At 43.1% G+C, this 19,328-nt stretch overlaps 1 protein-coding gene across 3 annotated transcripts in view; it reads right to left on the reverse strand.

The window, feature by feature from the left end:
* The window catches only part of GCNT1 (glucosaminyl (N-acetyl) transferase 1), a 39,648-nt gene extending 20,722 nt beyond the window's left edge, over window positions 1–18,926 (reverse strand). The window contains exons 1-3 of one of the 3 annotated variants that reach the window (XM_076008620.1): window positions 18,817–18,926; window positions 17,854–17,974; window positions 12,795–12,974 (exon numbers count right to left, since the gene is read on the reverse strand). The gene's annotated coding sequence lies outside the window, so the exon portion shown is untranslated. Of the gene's footprint in view, window positions 1–12,794; window positions 12,975–17,853; window positions 18,714–18,816 lie in introns of those variants that run through there. The other 2 variants (XM_076008618.1, XM_076008619.1) reach the window with 2 other exon arrangements.
* Between the last annotated feature and the right edge of the window lie 402 nt (window positions 18,927–19,328).

Genomic DNA, 19,328 nt, shown 5'->3' on the forward strand with positions numbered 1-19,328 from the left:
TCTCCTGCCCAGGGCCCGCTCTCTTCCCCAGGATGTCTGGTCATGGGAGCAGGGCCCATGGCAAAGCAGCAGGACTTGAAGATACTGGCTCTACCGCAGTACTAAAGCAAAAATGGAAACAAGAAAATGCAGGGATTCTAACAGGGTTCTACAACTGTGTGCCCTCAAGACTTACTATCTGTTTTCCACAGCAAAAACAAACAAACAAAAAATCCCACTAATCTCTGTCTACTGTTCGTTCCAGTGCTTTCTCAATATCAATATCCTTCATCCAACTTCTCTTTAAATCTAAAATGTAGTGCTAGAAATGCACATGGCTTTGTCATACGAATTTCATACATTCCCTTAAAAGCCAAAGGAATGCCCATGATCGTACTTATGCATCAGAATAAAGACATTGTATGACTAGTTAGGAAAAGCAAGTGATAAACAAAATGTGGCATATCCATGCAATGGAATAGTATTCAGCCTTAAAAAGGAACAAAATTCTGACATATTCCACAGTATGAATGAACCCTAAAAGCACTATGTTAACTGAAACAAGCCAGACACAAAAGGACAGACACCATATGACTCCACGCACACAGGTACCTAGAGGAGCCCAACACAGAGGCAGAAAGTAGAATGATGGTTTCCAGGCTGGGGGAGGGGAGGATGGAGAGTAACTGTTGAATGGATACGGAGTTTTTGTCTGGGATAATGAAAAGTTCTAGAAATGGGCAGTGTGCCATGGTAGCGCCACATTGTAAATATACTTAATGCCACTGAATTTCCTCTGACTCCATCAGTGACACAGATTTTCAGCCTGGAGGGTTGTTTTTAACTTGTTGGTTATGACTTAAAAAGATGCAGCTGGCTCACCACTTGACTGGCTGCACCTCCAGAGCAGGTGAATGCAATCAGAAGCAGCGTGCTACTTAGAAGAGGTTTCTAAAATTAATTCAAGAGAAGACAGACATCGAAGGAAATATATTACGAGGGTAAAAGTCGGTATGACTCTAGGTTGTCTGGAAAAAAAAAAAAAAAAAGAATGGACTTTCTTGAGTTTAGTGTCATGAAAATTCACAGATTGTTCAACTCCCTCTCAAAGCCCAGTGTTTTTCCTACTGCCTAGGTGGCTTTCCTGTTACCCCAATTTGCTTGGAGTAATAGCTAAACGAACTTTTACACAGCAAAGGCCTATGCTGTAAAGCAGGAGAGTTCATTTGCAGTAAAGCAGGAGAGTTCATTTGCAGAGGCTAACTTTGATAGGCTTGAATTGAAATATATCTGTTTATGTACACACACACAAAAACAAATAGTATTTTTCAAAGAAATCTTCAACCTCATTACCACTGCAGGCCAGAAAAGAGAATAAAAGATCTCATTGTCCCCTTCAAAATTCCAGACTGGGCTGGGCTCCGGTCGCTCATGACTATAATCCTAGCACTTTGGGAGGTGTAGGCGGGAGGATAGCTTGAGGCCAGGAGTTAGAGACCATCCTGAGAAACCTAGAGAGACCTCATCTCTACATAAAAACCCAAACAAAACGAAACAAAAAACAAAATTCCAGACTGAAGAGTAATGCACTTTTTTCCTTCTTTTTTTTTTTTTTACTCTAAAACTATGTAGTTTATAATACTGAATACAACACCACAGTTAAATGGGAACAGAATTTTAGATTGGAAAGTTAAAGTTAATTTTGTCTACTCAATTTTATTATTTTTTTTTCTTTTTCTTTTCTTTTCTTTTTTTTTGCATGGAAATGTCTACTCAGTTTTAAAGATGAGAAAACTAGGGCCCAGAGGTTACTTGTCTTTCTAGGCCAATGTCAAGAACAATTTTTTAGCAGAGACATCTTATAGTGGCCCTGGTTTTCCATCCCCAAGCTGGATGAAACTGTAACCCATCCTGTTTGTCACACAGGCCACTAGTCCTGCGTTTTCTGAACAACCCAAATTTTAAATACTTTAATCTCCTAAATGCTTCCTAAGTCTCAGAAATTCTAATTCCAAACTTCTAGATTCCTCAACAGTGGATTAAAAAAAAAATTCTAGATTTCTCATTTTTAGATGGAGCCCCCAAATTATGGATTTTCAGTTTGCTAAATGTATTGTCAGAGTAAGTATTCTCATTCCGAATGACAAAATAGAAGGCTAACTATAGCAAGAATGAGAAATGCTCTACCTAATTTCTTCTAAAATGTTCGAAATCCAGCTCAGCCTCTACCACGTGGTCTCTTTCACTAATCACAATGGCTCCTCTTTGAAATCCAACATCATTCACTATTGGAGGCCACAGAGCAAATAAGAAGTATAAAGTCAAATAGAAGTAAATATAATGGTTTCGGCAAGTTGCTTAACCTCTCTATGCCTTACTATCTTTATCTGAAAAATGGAGATCATAAGACCCATCTCATTTGTTGGTGATGATTAAATAACCCGTAGAGCACTGAGCACAGGGACAGGTACCCAGCAGATGCTCAATAAACAGGAGCTATCACCGTTTCTCCTATCAGCACTGAATCCCACGTGACTCTGTCTCTGTAAACCTATCCATACATGGGCTTTGGTGAGCTCCTAGAGACCTGGGTGCAGTCTTAGGCTTCTTTCCTACCCTCGGTCTATTCACACTGCTCCCTGGGCCTAACACAGGCTTATTCAATCAGTTAGGACAAAAGAAAAAAAAAAAAAGAAAGAAAAAGAAAAAACCAAACCAAAAAAAAGAAAAAAGCCCAAATATCTTTCTTCCTCCCTAAAGTGGATGCTTCCCCCCTAAAAGCATCTTGGATACTTTTTGTTAAATGTGCCTTCTAGCTCGTAGTCATTTCCAGAAAAGGAAATGAAAGTATAGTATTTAAAAGTTTTAAATTACAACATGTCAGGGAGGTAACATGAATTCAAAGCACTCGGTGTTGGGTCTTATAGAATGAATAACTATAAAGAAACCCAAAACAACTGGCCTCGAATGGCACTGGGCGGTGTTCTTTGAGATTGGCCTTAAACCTTTCTGGACTCCGGTCTCCTCATCTGCACAAAGGAGTGGTTGGATTTGGATTTGGTTAGGGGTCGCCAGTTTCAGAGCGATAAAGCACTTTGCTGACGTTAGCAGGTGCGTGAGGAAGGGAGATACTAACATACTAACACATTCTGTAGTTCTTCGAGTCTGAGAACTCATTTCCCCCTCATACTGACATTTTTTAAACATTGATCTGAATCTGATGCACTGCCAAACCGTGTCATAACTGTGATGCTGTTTCTTTTTTCTTTTTACATCCTTTAAAGATGATACCAAATGGATGGTGCTTTCACAGTTATCTCAGAATCGAGGAAACTGTTACCATTAATAGTTAGCAAGTAGTTTGCCAAGCATTTTGCATACATTTTCTTATTTCACTCTCATAAGCACCCTGCTAAGTAGCTATTTTTATTCTCGCTTAAGAGTTAAGGAGACTGAGGCTTTAGCTGCTTTGAATGTGGTCATTTACTCCGGTTTACCAGCAGTAAGAGGTGAGGCCAGGGCTCAACCCGGGGCTGACTCCCCTGGGAGCACAGAGAACAGAGCACAGCCCTGCTCTCTGGCCAAGAACAACACTGGACCCAGTTATTAACAGCTTCTAATTAAAGCTCGGCCTGCCTCCTAACCTTTCAAAGAGCCCCCGAACCTCCCAAATCTCCCTGCGGGTGCGAATATTACAAATTCTCCTTTTTGAAGGTTTCAGTCCAAAGACACATCAGAGCGACCTCTTCAACCCCACAGGGAACTATTTGTGATCTAAGCTGTGGATGTGCTCTTCAAATGGTTCCATAAACCTACGCGGCAAACTTCATCTACCGTTTTCATTTCAAGTCAATTACATTTAGGTGTAGTTACTGAATTTTAAATCATCACTGAAGCCAAGAATGAAGTAATTCTCAATGTAATGGCACAAAAAGAGGTTTGCTAGATAATGCGGTATTCAGAGTTGAGTTGTACCTCAGTGTGTGCAGAATAAGTCCACTAAAAATTAAATATTATTATAAATGTGCACTAGAAAAAAATGTGAGAAGCACACACCCAAAACTATTCAGTGAGCATCTTTTGTTTTTTTTTTTTCCTGGGGAGAGGGTGTTTATTTAAAGACTTTTGTAATGCTCCAATTTTTAATGTTCACTTCAATAATTTTCTTAAAAAAATTACAAGCTGAGATAAAATGGTGTCAATCCTCTAACATAAGTTCCAGTTATATGTATTTGCAAAGCATTATAGTTAAGATAATTTCTCCAAAACAAAAAGCCATTTACAATCTCACTTCACTTACACATCATCTGTGTTCGCTTTTCCTGTTACCTTCTGGCACTTGTCTTTGTACACTACACTTACATTTTTGCTCAGATATAAGAGCTGGAAGGATGCAGTTTTCTACTCTGTTTTAATTACTGGCTATCAAAGAATCTTCATTATTTTTTGCCACAATTACTTCATGTCTTACGGTTGGATATTAAGGGTATTTCCAAATTATACTGTTATAAACATGAGCTATGAATAGCTTTGTATACTTGCTTTTATGTATACTTGCTTTCTCTTGGCTTTTAAAGATTTTCCTGGGAATTTCCAGGAGTGGAGATTTTAGATCAATACTTAGAAATTTCTACACCTCTTGAATGGCTTCCAAATGGACCATAGTTAACTTATACTTTCACCAGTAATAGCTGAGTATCATTTTCTCTACATTTACTATATAATTATTTTAATTATGTATCACATATGAATGTGCTGTATAATTATTTTTTTATCAATATTGCAACTGTAAAATGGTACATGCTTAAGGTTTCATTTTGTTATTTCTTTGATTACTAGTGGTTGAATATTTTCTCTTGAGTTTGTTTAAATGTGAGAGAGGTAAGAGAGTGTAGTAGCAATGATTTCAGCTCTGAAGCCAGACTGCCCCAGCAGGAAACCTGGGAACTATCATTCACCAACTAAAACTTTAGTAAATCCTTAACCTCTCCAAGCTGCATCTTCTTCATTGGTTAATAATAATAATAAACAACAACTGGAAACATGATCATATATAACTTAGGATTTTTATAAAGAATAAGTGAGCCAACCAGTAACATGTTTACATTGCATTTGACATACAATGAGCCCTTAATATTAGCAATTTATTACTACTGTTTATATTTTCTCTTGTCTGACTTTTGTGCAAATCTTTAATTCTTATCTAAAGGTAATTTTTTCAGTCTACAAAATAGGAAACCATATTTCAAGTTAACTAACAAATACTTCAATACACTCAATTCCATACTGAGCATCTATTATACAAAACAGACTCCTAAGTTCTGGGAAGAAAAATACAAACATGAAAAGTACATACTCCCTGCTCTCAAGGAATTCACACAATAGTTATTTGCTGAGTCTTCTGGGGGAAATTATAGGCTAAGTCAATATATTTAAAAACTATTTTTGGAACAACATATCCATTGCAGAGCTGGAAGAAACTTTTAGAGAGCATCTAGTCTTGCTAGAAACCCCAGCTCTGGGGAGCAATTACTAGGTCTTCAGGTGGGAGTGGATCCTGTGGTCCAATAAATTAAGAGAAATGTAGGCATAAGAAAAGTTATACAGGATTCTATACTGCTGGGCTTATTTCTTAGCCCTTAAAACAGTAATGTCCATTGTAAATATTTAAAGACAGAGACATAGTGTAACAGAGGGAACTGCCTGAAAAAGAATAAAAATGTTTTATAAGCTGTCTCTTTAAAACCTACCCCACTCTTTTTGGAAATTAAAACCTGCATCCCTGCCCAAGGCCAGTAATCACAGGGGCAAGGGAGTGTCCTTTGTTCTTTGTATCACAAGAGATGGCTCAATGGAATTGTCCTGGTGGAGGTCAAGAGATTGTCTTCACCAGAAATAAGATTGATTGGAACCATCAACTACAGTTAGACAGCAATAGTGTGAAGCTAAAAACCCTCCCTTTAAAAACTCTGTATTTCTGCTTATAGTTAGGAAAACAGTACTTTAATATTGTTGGCCAATTAATAAACCTCTCTTTCCTTCTCCCCAAACCACTTGTCCTTGTTCTTCTGATGCAGCCTAAGGGACAAGTGCCGAACTTTTGGTGACAGAATTTGATGTCCCTAGGTGGGCGTGTAGGTGCCTGGTGGGACAGCACCCCAAGAATGCTGGAAGAGGCAGGGAGCAGCCCCAGGTCAGGCTGTGGGTAGGAGCATCACCTTTTTGAGTAAGCTTCCCAGCAGCTGCCAGAGGCTGATTAGCTCCAGGGAACATTCGCCTCTCTCTTCTCTGAATTAGATGCAGCTCTGACCAGCTTTAACTTTGTTGAGGAAAAGGAAATGGATTTGGGAAGTGTGTGGATACCCTAGCCATTTGTTTAAGTTCCCTGGTGTGCACACTGAGACCCTCAATTCTACCCATTTGGGAGGGTTTGAAAACCTTCCAGCCCTAGGGCAGGGCATTTGTTTGTAGGTGCTGCTTGTGGGTAGAAGTCAGGAGGCTGAGTGGAACTAGGGAATGGGATGTGGGTGGGGGGAGGATGGGAAATGTTGGTTCTCATTTGAGAGAATTTGTTCTCCTTTGGATGGTCCCCACTTGTTTGGTAGGCCTTGGCATTTGAGAGTGTTGGTGTTGCAGGTTTCCTGTACTGTCTGTGGTTGTTGTTTGTGAGTTTTGTTTCAACTAGGGAACCTGAGGAATTCATTCCCTTTTGGATTGGGAGATGTTGGTTCTCGTTTGAGAGAATCTGGTTCTCATTTGTCCAGTTCCCATTTGTTTGGTAAGGGCATAGAGTTTGCCTCTTTCAGGTCCTTGTCCCTCCACCCCCTTAAACCAGGAGACTTATTGGTTAAAGCCTGGAAAGAACAAGGACCTGAACAACAACTGGCAGAGAAGTAGAAGGGACCCTATGAAGTGCCTCTAGCAACTCACACCTTGCTGAAATTGTCAGGAATAGAAACCTTGGGTCCATCATACCCAAGTAACAAGGTGTCCCATGGAAGAAGATGACCCAAAGATGGATGGGCCAGCCTTTAGATGATCTAAAGTATCTGATTATGAAGGAAAAATAAAAATGATATTTTCACAAACCTTTCTTTGGCTATTTGTTCTGTCTGTAGAACAACTCCTCCTTAGTGAGGATTTCCCAGGGGCATCGCATCTTCTGCTGATCTGTCTCGCTGCTGGTTTGTCATCCTAAACCTGGTTCAGGGCAAGTATTCCTGTATGTGACTTCTGAATTTGCAGAAGCTGGCCTCTCAGATCACCTGCAGAGCATGACTAATAGCTCCATACTCAGAGGCCCCATGGTTCTTTCTTACCCAGCCCTGTAGTAGACACTATGTACAAGGTGACAGGAAGGACCCGCAGTCGTACTGGTGTCTCAGATATCAAGCAGGGTACAATCTCTCTTATTAGCTATCCTCCTCCACTTTGCCTTGTCAATCTTCACGGTTATTATGGTTGTTGTTTATGTCCCTTTTCACCTGGTAATCTGTTGTAGTCTTTATTTTTTGTAAATCTACTGCCAAAGCTTTCCAATGGCATAAATAAGCCATAAACCTTCCATCTAAAACATCACACCAATTCAGCAGGAAGTAGCTCAATGACATCACTCCTCCTCCCATAAATATGGAAGGATAAAATTGACAGTGGGGAATATGTATCAGAGGGAACAGCCTGAAAAAGGATAAAAATGTTTTATGAGTGGTCTCTTTAAAACCTCGCCCATTCTTTTTTGGAAATTAAAACCTGCATCTCTGCCCAAGGCCAGTAATAGCAGGGGTAGGGGAGTGTCCTTTGTGCCACAGCAGATGACTCGATGGAATTGTGCAGGAGGAGGTCAAGAGGTTGACTTCACCAGAGATGATATGGATCAGAACAATCAACTATAGGTGAACGGCAATAGCCTGAAGCTGAAAACCCTCCCTTTAAAAGCTCTGTATTCCTGCTTACAGTTAGGAAAATGCTACTTTAAGACATGAGTCTGCCTTTTCCTCATTTGTCAGCAAATTAATAAACTGCCCTTTCCTTCTCCTCAAACCATACTTGCCCTCGTTTTTCTGATGCAGCTTCGGGCCCAGGTGCTGAACTTTCAGTAACAACGATATCCAGTATTTCTCAAACTTATGCGAACAAGGAAACTTCTTCGAGTAGCACATCACCAGTTCATAACACAAAAATCTATCTAGACACCAAGTTCCACCCTCCTTCTTAACTCAAGAAAACACTGAGGCCCAGGGGCATAGATGGCTTTTTTAGGGGTCAAGATCAAACTGAAGGCCGAGACTGACCATAGCTGGGAACTTTACCTTTATTGGTATGTGTCTTTTCACACCCTCCTGCATTTCCTTGATTCAATTCTACTTTTTTGGGAAGAAGGGCCACCCACAGAACTGTAGCAGAGAAATCTGACTTTCCTTTGTGATCAGCACAAAACATTGTTTCTCTTTTTTCATTTCCTCTTTCAATACAGATCAAATTTTATAACCACAAAGGGAAAAAAATCTCTGGATAAGTAAAACAAGAAATGCAGTCTGTTTTCAGAAAAAATTTACATTTATTTTTGACACCAAATGACCTTACTGAGCCTCATCCATCTACCTTGTTAATGCAGACTTCTGACGTGCTCTGTCAAAAATTGATCCCTTTCCTAATGGACCCACTTTAGCACAGAGGACATTCCTCAGAATAGTCAGAAATATCTGTTACTAGTGGCTGAATATTTCCTCCTGGGTTTGTTTACATGGGAAAGTCAGGCATTTACTTTAAATGTATTCACTTCCATTGATACATGGTTTTAAAAATCCTGTATTTGTATAGCCATACCATGTATTTTCAGGAAATTCATGCTTTCTGACAAAAGATAACCAACAACAAATTGTTAGGTTGTCTATCATTCATTTAAAAACACTTCCAGGTCTGGGGTGGTGGTTCACACCTATAATCCTAGCACTCTGGGAGGCTGAGGCGGGTGGATCGCTCAAGGTCAGAAGTTCAAAACCAGCCTGAGCAAGAGCGAGACCCCATCTCTACTAAAAATAGAAACAAATTAATTGGCCAACTAAAAATATATAGAAAAAATTAGCCGGGCATGGTGGCACATGCCTGTAGTCCCAGCTACTCGGGAGGCTGAGGCCAAAGGATTGCTTGAGAACAGGAGTTTGAGGTTGCTGTGAGCTAGGCTGACACCACAGCACTCTAGCCCAGGCAACAGAGCCAGACTCTGTCTCAAAAAATAAATAAACAGGCTGGGCGCGGTGGCTCACGCCTGTAATCCTAGCATTTTGGGAGGCCTAGTGGGAGGATCGTTTGAGCTCAGGAGTTCGAGACCAGCCTGAGCAAGAGTGAGACCCACATCTCTACCAAAAATAGAAAAAAATTAGTTGGGCATGGTGGCGCATACCTGTAGTCCCAGCTACTCAGAGGCTGAGGCAGTAGAATCACTTGAGCTCAGGCATTTGAGGTTTCTGTGAGCTAGGTTGATGCCACGGCACTCTAGCCCCAGCAACAGAGTAAGACTCTGACTCAAAAAAAAAAAAGAGTGAAAAAATAAATTAAAAAAAAAAAAAAAACACTTCCACAGCCAGTAAGATATACAGGTGTGGGTTCCATCTCTCTCTACCCCGGGTGGGTGTGGAGGTTGAGGGCCCCAGGCAGACACTACAAGTGTTTCAGGCTTTTCAATTACAAACCAGGTTTTGTTCATTAGCACAAGGAATATGAGACCGGGATCTTCCCTGGTGAATTCAATGACCTTGTTGGTTAGCGTAACAGAAGTGTGGACAGTGATGGAATCTGGGCGCTCCATTCATGTGGAAAAATTAAGGACATTTTAGGGGCAAGTCCTGCATTTACGTGAAAAGGACAAACAAGCTTGGCAAGCCCCACAGCCTGGGACACTCCCCTGGGTGCATTCCTGTGTCCAGCTGATTGCAGAAAATTCGTGATTACCTGACCCCAACAGACAGCTGAACCACGCTGCCAGAATGTTGATATGTGTGCCCTAAGTGAACTTTCAGAGGAGGTGCAGTCAGAGGCCCTCGATTGGGCAGAGTTAATCAGAGACTTGCTTTTTAACCTTCACCTGCTAGTACAGCTGCCCAGAGAACTACAGCCCTCACCAATCTCTGTTTACTAACAGAAAAAACAAACTGGCTTAGGCCAGCTAACAACAAAAGCTTTGAGGACAACAGCACCCTCCGAGGTGGCTGGTGGATGAAAGAATAAAAAACCATGCCGGGCGTGGTGGCTCATGCCTGCAATCCTAGCACTCTGGGAGGCCGAGGCCGGTGGATTGCTCGAAGTCAGGAGTTCGAAACCAGCCAGAGCAAGAGCCAGACCCTGTCTCTACTATAAATAGAAAGACATTAATTGGCCAACTAAAATATATAGAAAAAATTAGCCAGGCATGGTGGTGCATGCCTGTAATCCCAGCTACTCGGGAGACTGAGGCAGGAGGATTGCTTGAGGCCAGGAGATTGAGGTTGCTGTGAGCTAGGCTGACGCCATGGCACTCACTCTAGCCTGGGCAACAAAGCGAGACTCTGTCTCAAAAAAAAACAAGAAGCAGTGATTCTTTCTCAGCCCATAGCATATACCCCAAAAGGTAACTGCTGAGCTTCAGTTCACTTGGCTGAAGAGAGAGGGCTGAGAGACAAGCAATGTCTCTGTACACCTATAGACTTAACCTCTGTACACCAGAGGTTAAGTCTACGTACAGCAGTTGAGAGATGCTGATTTAAATGGAAGTTCTTACACCTTCCTTCAACACCCCAAAGGACTGTCATTCACATCCTGCTCTGGGTGTCAGTATGATCTCAACTCCACTTGCTGTCTTTGCCTCAGTTTCTGTCCCACCCAATTGGTCTTAGCGTCATTTTCTGTCCCATACAATTGACAAATGCAGTAAACTCCAGGCAACAGGGGCTGGAGCTCAACACAACAGAGTAGCTTTAATTAGTCTCATGCCCACTCTGTAGGTGAGTGGTTCTCAATCTTGTTTATACATTGGAATCACCAGGTAGCTTTCAAAAAATACCAGTAACTAAGTCTCCCTACGAGAGATTTGACAGAATTGGTCTAGAGTTTGACCTGGGCATCAAAAGTTTTTAAAGTTCCCCAGGTGTTCCTAATGCATAGCCAACCTTGCAAACCATTACCCTGGACATGAACCTGCATGGTGGGGAGGGGGCTTGAAATGCTAAGCTCTCAGCTGACCATTACTGACATTGGTCACCAAGCAAAGAGCAAAGGTAGGAAGCAATCCTTAGGAAGGGTGGTGCAGGGCTATTTCAGGTGTATAGGGCCAAGCTTCGTGGCAATCAACATCATCCATAATACTTTCCAAGGAGTCAATCATGAAGCCTGGCACTAGAAAATGCTCGATAAATACTGGTTGAAGAAATACCTGACTTCACACACACGTCAAACTGGGTCAATGGTTCTGCCACCTCCATCAGAGAAAAGAGAAGTCCTCACAATTCTAATCCCCAAATCTAGAGCATCTTTATGCATCCTCTCCCTCCCTCCTTCCATCAAAGGTCAACCCTTCCACCTGTGTTCTTACCTGCTCTGAAAATGGGTCCTATCAGTTATTTCACTCTCCTGCACCCTTAGCCTCTCCCTCTCTACCAGAAAACTCCCAGCAGCATGACAGTATGTTTAAGCTTCTCCTATCCCAATTTAAAAAAAAAAAAAAAAGCATGGACAGGCACGGTGGCTCATGCCTGTAATCCTACCACTCTGAGAGGCTGAGGTGGGCGGATTGCTCCAGGTCAGGAGTTCAAAACCAGCCTGAGCGAGACCCTGTCTCTACTAAAAATAGAAAGAAATTAATTGACCAACTAAAAATATATATACAAAAAATGAGCCGGGCATGGTGGCGCATGCCTGTAGTCCCAGCTACTCTGGAGGCTGAGGCAGGAGGATCGCTTGAGCCCAGGAGATTGAGGTTGCTGTGAGCTAGGCTGACGCCATGGCACTCACTCTAGCCTGGGCAACAAAGCGAGATTCTGTCTCAAAAAAAAAATAATAATAATAAAATAAAAATTTTTTTAAAAAAAGCAAAACAAATGAAAAGAAAACCACAGACCCCACATTTCATCCCTACCCTGCATGTACATTAGGCTTCTCAGCAGCTTTAAGAGGCTTCTCTTCCTCTACCTAACACAATGGTCAAGCTCTGCGGGCCAGCCCGTCTCTTCTCATTCTTTACCCTCCTTGATGATCTTTTGTTATGAAACAATTATTTATATGCAATGGCTCCTGGACATATATTTCCACCCTAAATCTCTTTCATCAATCCCAACTCTTTGTCTCCCTTTGGATGTCTCACAAGCACAACACACCCAAAAGAGAATTATCTTCCCCACCCCACCCTCATGCCAACCGGCTCCCCGTCTGGTGTCCCCAAATCCCATATTGGTTTCACCATCCTATCCTACTCAGTTTAAGCCAGAAATTTTTGAATCCTTTTTGTTACCTCCCTCTGCATCAATCATATGCAAATAATCACCACCTTCTTACTGACTTTAACTACAAACTCAATCTCTGCCATTAAATTTTATCCAGTGCCCCTACACCATCCCTGGGTGGCTGCAAAAGTGCCGTTAGCACACACCCATTCTCCCCCTCCCTAGGGTGGCCACGGGTGATTGCACAGCCTGTCGCTGCACAAAGTGACTGGCCGAGGGAACCGAAGCCTTTTGCCCTGGGCTAGCAAAAACAAGATTCTACATCTTCTCTAACTGGTCCACCCAGAATGGAAGCCCTTTTCTGGTTTGCACAAAGGTACCATACGTGCCAGCAAGACCTACCTTTCCAAGCCATTTGCTACTTGGCAGCGGCCAAGATCATTTTAAAACCTCAAGTCAGTGGTGGTGCATGCCTATGGTCCCAGCTACTCAGCAGGCTGAGGTGGGAGGATCACTTGGGCCTGGGAGTTCGAGGCTGCAGTGAGCTATGATTATGCCTGTGAAAAGCCACTGCACTCCAGCCTGGGCAAAAAAAAAAAAAAATCTTATTGCAAATTGGAGAAAAGGCACATGGGCTATAAACTGGAAGACTGTGGGGCCATAACATGGACAATTTAAAGACTATGAGATAACCTTTAACCAATTTGGGATCTGCCTGAGTAGATTTCTAGAAAGAATGTGGAAGGTGCTACATGCCTCCTCTCTGTCTTGGAGAAAACATGAGAGGAGGAAGATGAAACTAAAGGTATATGTTCAATTTTTAAACAGAATTTAGAGAAAACATAAAAGAGCCAGGACTTGCTAGGTTTGAAATAAAACTACTTCTAGCCGGGTGCAGTGGCACATGCTTGTAGTCCCAGCTATTCAGGAGGCTGAAGTAGGAATATCTAACCCAGGAGTTTGAGCCTATAGGGTGGTATGTTCATGCACATCTATGAATAGCCACTGTACTCCAGCCTGGGAAACACAGTGAGACCCCATTTCTTTAAAAAAACAAACAAACAAAATTCAAGTCAAATCATCTCATCTATTTAAAACCCTTTAGTGGGTTTCCACTACCTTTACATTAAAGTTCAAAATCCTGAAAATGACCCAAGAGGTCTCATGCCCAGCCACATTTCCTCCTTGGTCTCAACCCTTTGAGCCTGGAAGCTTAACCCCGAATTCACCTGGATACTATCTACTTATTTTTCAGGCCTCATTTTAAATATCGTGTTTTAGGGAGACCTTCCCTGAACAATTGCCTTCCCCTAAACCAAGTTAGGTCCCCAGGTCCCATGCTCTCCTGACACTGTGCTTTTCTGAAGTACCACTTAGGATTGTGACAGCCTGTGTGACTGTGTTTACCTGTCTCCCCCTCTAGCTACCAGATTAGATGGCTCATAAAAGCAGGGAATGCTCCCTCGTGTTCACGGCTATAGCCCCAGAGCTAGCAATGCCCGGTATCTAACAGATGCTCAGTAACAGTCATTCAATGAATGCCTGAATAAATAGGTCGCTCAGGTACCCAGGACCCAGACACCCACTTTGGCTATCTCTTTAGCAAAAGAAAAATTAATCATGGGAGGATTTCTTAGTAACTTTACTGTATTGATTACCAAATACATACAGACTCTTGTATGGAAACAAAAGCATAATCAATGAAGCAGAAACTTCAGGTGCTTGGTGGCAACAGTAACATTTCATTTTATGGATTCACACTTGTGATTACGACCCTCCTCTTAGCTAGGAATAAAGGATTTTACCAAGGCCAACTTCATGGGTGTGCAACTGTGCAGTCACACTGGGCCCTGTGCTTGGCTTAATTAATGCTTGGCAGTTACCATCTTGAAATTCTTAAATTTTTTAAACAAGAGGTCCCAAAAATTATGTAGCCAGTTTTACAAATTAGTGTGATTTCTGGAAGGGGCCTACAGACAGCCAGCCAGTCTGTATCTAAGGATGCATCCTCTATAATCAGAAATGTGTTTTCAATCTCCCTGAGCTTATTTAAGGCCTAATAAAGAGGGTTACAATTCCAGGACATTTTTTCTTCTGATATGAGTTATACCATATATTAGCTAGAGCTCCCTTTCATAAAGTCTGGAATTCTCAGACTATAGAAACACATGGCAGTTTTAGTTTTATCACTGTTAGCAGAAAAGAGTTTGATTTTTCCTAAAACTAAATTCTTCTCTGAATATGATTTACTCACAAGGAGTTTCAGTATTAAGAGGGACTTGCTCCTGGCAACTCGTGGGTAGAGGCCAGGGATGCTGCTAAACATCTTACAATGCACAGGACAATCCTCCAAAACAAAAAATTATCTGGCCAAAAATGTCAAAAGTGCCAAAGTTGAGAAGCACTGGCCTCAACATACAGGGCATTTACTTGAGACAGGAAACAAAACAACACTAAGCCATGCCTCTGGTGCTAAAGCCAGAATATGGACCGTCTCCACAAAAAAACACCCCTGATTTATATAAACAGTCATTTGGGAACTCTCGTTTTAAGACAGGGACTTAGGCATTTGACATCCTGACATGGAACCAATGAATACATTTCTCATTAGAATGAATATTAAAAATAGTGACAAGTCCCCTTGCTTGGCCCCATAAAAAACTACTCCATGCAGCTGAAATACTACACACTTCACAGAAAACAGAATTTGACAATCAGAACAGATCATTTCCAGTAGTATTAACTTCTGCCTCCTACCACCTCATTTCATGAAAAATGTACAGCATGTGTCTCATAGTTCAGAATTTTCCACTCACCTGAGAATGTGATCACCAGCATAGACAGCTGTTTCTAGAGCAGAGATTTGCAATGGGATAGTGATGGATGGATCAAATTTGATTCTTTGTTGTTTTAAAAAAGAAAAAAAAAATGAACCAATCCTTACAATCAGATTTTACATTTTTTTTTTTTTTTATTTTTTTAGACATGGGTTCTTGCTCTGCAAGAGAGAGTTCCCAAATGACTGTTTATATAAATCAGGGGTGTTTTTTTGTGGAGACGGTCCATATTCTGGCTTTAGCACCAGAGGCATGGCTTAGTGTTGTTTTGTTTCCTGTCTCAAGTAAATGCCCTGTATGTTGAGGCCAGTGCTTCTCAACTTTGGCACTTTTGACATTTTTGGCCAGATAATTTTTTGTTTTGGAGGATTGTCCTGTGCATTGTAAGATGTTTAGCAGCATCCCTGGCCTCTACCCACGAGTTGCCAGGAGCAAGTCCCTCGGTTATAATAAGCCAAAATGTCTCCAGACGTTGCCAAACATTCCCTAGGGAAGAAAATCTCCCCTGATTGAGGAAGAAAATGAGGCAGTGTTTAAAATGCTCCAGATGTTTATGAACTAAACTACAAGTTAAAGATAATTAACTTCAGCTTTGAATGAATAGAGAAGCTACTTGTAAATTTAAACATCTAACATTTGAAAACATTTTTATCATAGAGATTGCTAAACCCATGTTCTACGTGAATGGCCAATGTGTTCTGCCAATGTGTTCTGCAGGTTTTATCTCCAAAGAAATTTCAAGTGTCCAATCCATTTGTTAAATTTCATAAAGTTCATTTTTTTTTTTGAGACAGAGTCTCACTTTTGTTGCCTGGGCTAGAGTGCTGTGGTGTCAGCCTAGCTCACAGCAACCTCAATCTCCTGGGCTCAAGCGATCCTACTGCCTCAGCCTCCTGAGTAGCTGGGACTACAGGCATGCGCCACCATGCCTGGCTAATTTTTTTTTGTATATATGTATTTTAGTTGGTCAATTAATTTCTTTCTATTTTTGGTAGAGACGAGTTCTCGCTCAGGCTGGTTTTGAACTCCTGACCTCGAGCGATCAGCCGCCTCGGCCTCCCAGAGTGCTAGGAGTACAGGTGTGAGCCACCACGCCCGGCCTTAATTTCATAAAGTTTAAAATGTTAGAAACTAAAAGGGAATTCTACAGTAGTTCTCATTTTTCTCCTTTCAGTATACTTGATGTCTTTCAATCTTTTTTAAGGTGATGAAGTATCAATTGACCATGCTTGTGGATTTGGAAAGATTGACATAATCTCTTAAGATTAGAACCCCAAACAAAACGTTCTTGCTCTGCCACCAAGGCTAGAGTGCAGTGACACAATCATAGCTCACTACAGCTTTGAACTCCTGGGCTCGAGCAATTCTCCTGCCTCAGCCTCCCGAGTAGCTGGCACTACAGGCGCACTTCGGCACACCTGCATTGTTTTTTCTTATTTATTTATTTATTTTTTTTTTGTAGAGATAAGGTCTCACTATGTTGCCCAGGCTGGTCTCAAACTCCTGGCCTCAAGTGGCCCTCCTGCCTTGGCTTAGGTTTTACATTTTTTAAAAAAGTAAAAAGATTTCAGCTACTCATGGGAAAAAATAAAGACAAAAAGAAGAGACAATCTGGACACAATGGACCAGAATTCCTGCATATTTACTGAGTGGGGACTGGACAACACCTACTCAGAGTTAGCAAGTTCTTCATAGGTCGAAAGGCCCAACCAAGCACTCTCGTGCATGACCTGTTCAATCCCTGTAGGTAGAGTTGATTTTGTGATCCCAGAGTTAGGGAAAAACATTTTTCTTAGTACTAAGCAACTAAATTGCAAATGGAAAAGGATCAACTTGTGAGTCGAAGTACTGCTACACTTGATCAAGGATGAACTATAATTAATGGAGGATGGAATTCCATACAAATTCCGTGGGGAGGCTAAGGAGGTCCTTCTCCCCCCCAGTTTGAAAGATGTGCAGAAGAGGTGGCAGCAACCTTCAAACCCTTGCCATGAAATGGAAAAAATATCAACCTCTTTCATCTACCAACAAAACACTTTTTAAAAGTAAATTCACAGTATGGCATATTGTATTTAAAAATAAAGGAGTTAGCCATTTCTAAGAAATTAAAGTTTCTCAAAACTACCCTTTTGAGGGCCTGAAAAAAAAAAAATCTGTTAAGAAAAAGCAGATATCCACACAGTCCCCGAGTTTTCCTTCCTGCCGGGACTGAAATCTGTTACCAAAGGCTCCAGCAGGGGGGCCTGTCTGGAACTGCCTAAGCCCCTAGCAGGTAATTTACACTGATCTTTATAAACCATCAACCCCTCCTCTTCCCCGCTATAAAACAAACCTGCCTTTCAGAACAGATCTGAAAGGGGGGCAGTATGCCAAAGGAAGAGACACGTCCCCGACCAGTCTCGCACCTCCCAAATACCAAATTCAGGCCACAAAAAGCTGTGGCTGCCTTCTCATCTCAAGGCACCACTTGCTCTCTCTACACACCACCATGTATCTTCCTCATTTGCCTCTTGCCCCATTTGCTTGTAAAAAGATGATTCTCTGTAGAAAGAAATAACAAGGCAAAGGGTGTACGTGCGACGTTTATAGGCATCTCTAAAATGCCAGGTGACCACAGAACTTACCTCCCCCGGGCGACCGGACTGGCCCGCCGGGATCTGCAGGGATCTCATCCACTCCGGAAGATGGGGAAGGAAGCGTAACCCGCAAGGGTGCCTGTGTTTTATTCTGCATCAAGAGAAAGCTCTGCAAGGAGAAAAGGAGCGAGCGATGGATGAGAAAGAACTTTTTCCACTTTGAAAAGCTAATAACCAAAAATGAGCAGAATTGGACTCAGGGATTGAGTACTAAAAAAAAAAACTATCGAGAACTTGGCATTGAGTAAAAAAAAAAAAAACAAAAACAAAAAAAAAAACTAAACAAAACCAAGAAAGAAATCTAGGAGGGAAGTACTACGCGCGTTAAGACGAAATCACCTGTTTTGGTAACAGCCCCTGCGGCGAGTTTCCTAGACCGGTGGGAGAAGAGGGAAAGCAGGAAGGGAAAGTGCTTCGGGGGGGGGGGGCGGCCCCCACGTGAGCGCCTCTCTTTTCAATCGTTTGCCCCAGGGTGAGTCATTTACTATCCTAGCATCGCTTCTCCACTAGTAAAACAGGAGTAGCCGTGCCTCTTTGCAAGGCTGCGGTCAGGACTGAGTGAAGTCAAAGCCTTTGGCATCCAAGCGACGGCAGTAACTGTCTGTCGCTCCCTGCCCATCCACGCCCGCAGCCAACCGCTCGGATTTCTGCGCTCCTACACACTACGGGCACCAGCGCGAAAGAGACCAGAAAGTGACTTCCAGCTCACACCGGGCACCAGCATCCTCGCCCAGGACCCACCGATGGGATGGGGAAAGAGGGTCGGCGCAGCACGCGCCGCTCCGTCCCGCCCGTCCCGGGCGCACTCCGGACCCGCTCCGCTTCCTCCTCCCCGGCGGAGCCCACCGTGCCCGGGCAGCGGGGGCCCGGCGGAGAGCCGGCTCCCTCCCACCCGTCCTTCCAGCCCTTCCCGCCGCCGCCGCCGGGCGGCCGAGTGTGCGAGTCGCTTACCTGGAGTCTGGCCCGGAGGCGCGGGAGAGGGCCGGTCCGCGGGTGCCGCTCCTCGCCCGCCACGCACCCCCGGCGCTGAGCGCGCTGCGCCCCGGGCCGCGCCTGCAGCCCTCGCCCCGCGGGCCACGCCCCCGCCCGCCCGGAGCCCCGCCCCGCCGCCCCGCCCCGCCGCCCCGCCCAGGAGCCGGGCCCGCCCCCGACCCCGCCTCGCCCACCTGCGCGGGCGCCGGGCTGGGGACCGGCGGGGTGGCCGCGCGGGGCGAGCGGAGAGCGCCCTCTGGCCTGGCCCTGGAGGGGAGGCGCTCCTCTTCCTCCGCTGCGCTCTCCTTCCTTCTCCGAAGGGCATAAAGGGCTGCGCGCGAGCGGGGTCTTTTTTAAGAATGTCATGCCCCCTTCTTTCAAAACAGGAAATGCCAGAAATACTGCCTTCTCTGATTTTAAACATGAAAATGTGTTATATAGAAAACTAAAATTTAAGTGCCTGCGTTCTTCATGTCATGCAGAGTTTAAAG

Source organism: Microcebus murinus, chromosome 12 (assembly GCF_040939455.1).
Source record: "Microcebus murinus isolate Inina chromosome 12, M.murinus_Inina_mat1.0, whole genome shotgun sequence".
Classification (NCBI taxonomy): domain Eukaryota; kingdom Metazoa; phylum Chordata; class Mammalia; order Primates; family Cheirogaleidae; genus Microcebus; species Microcebus murinus.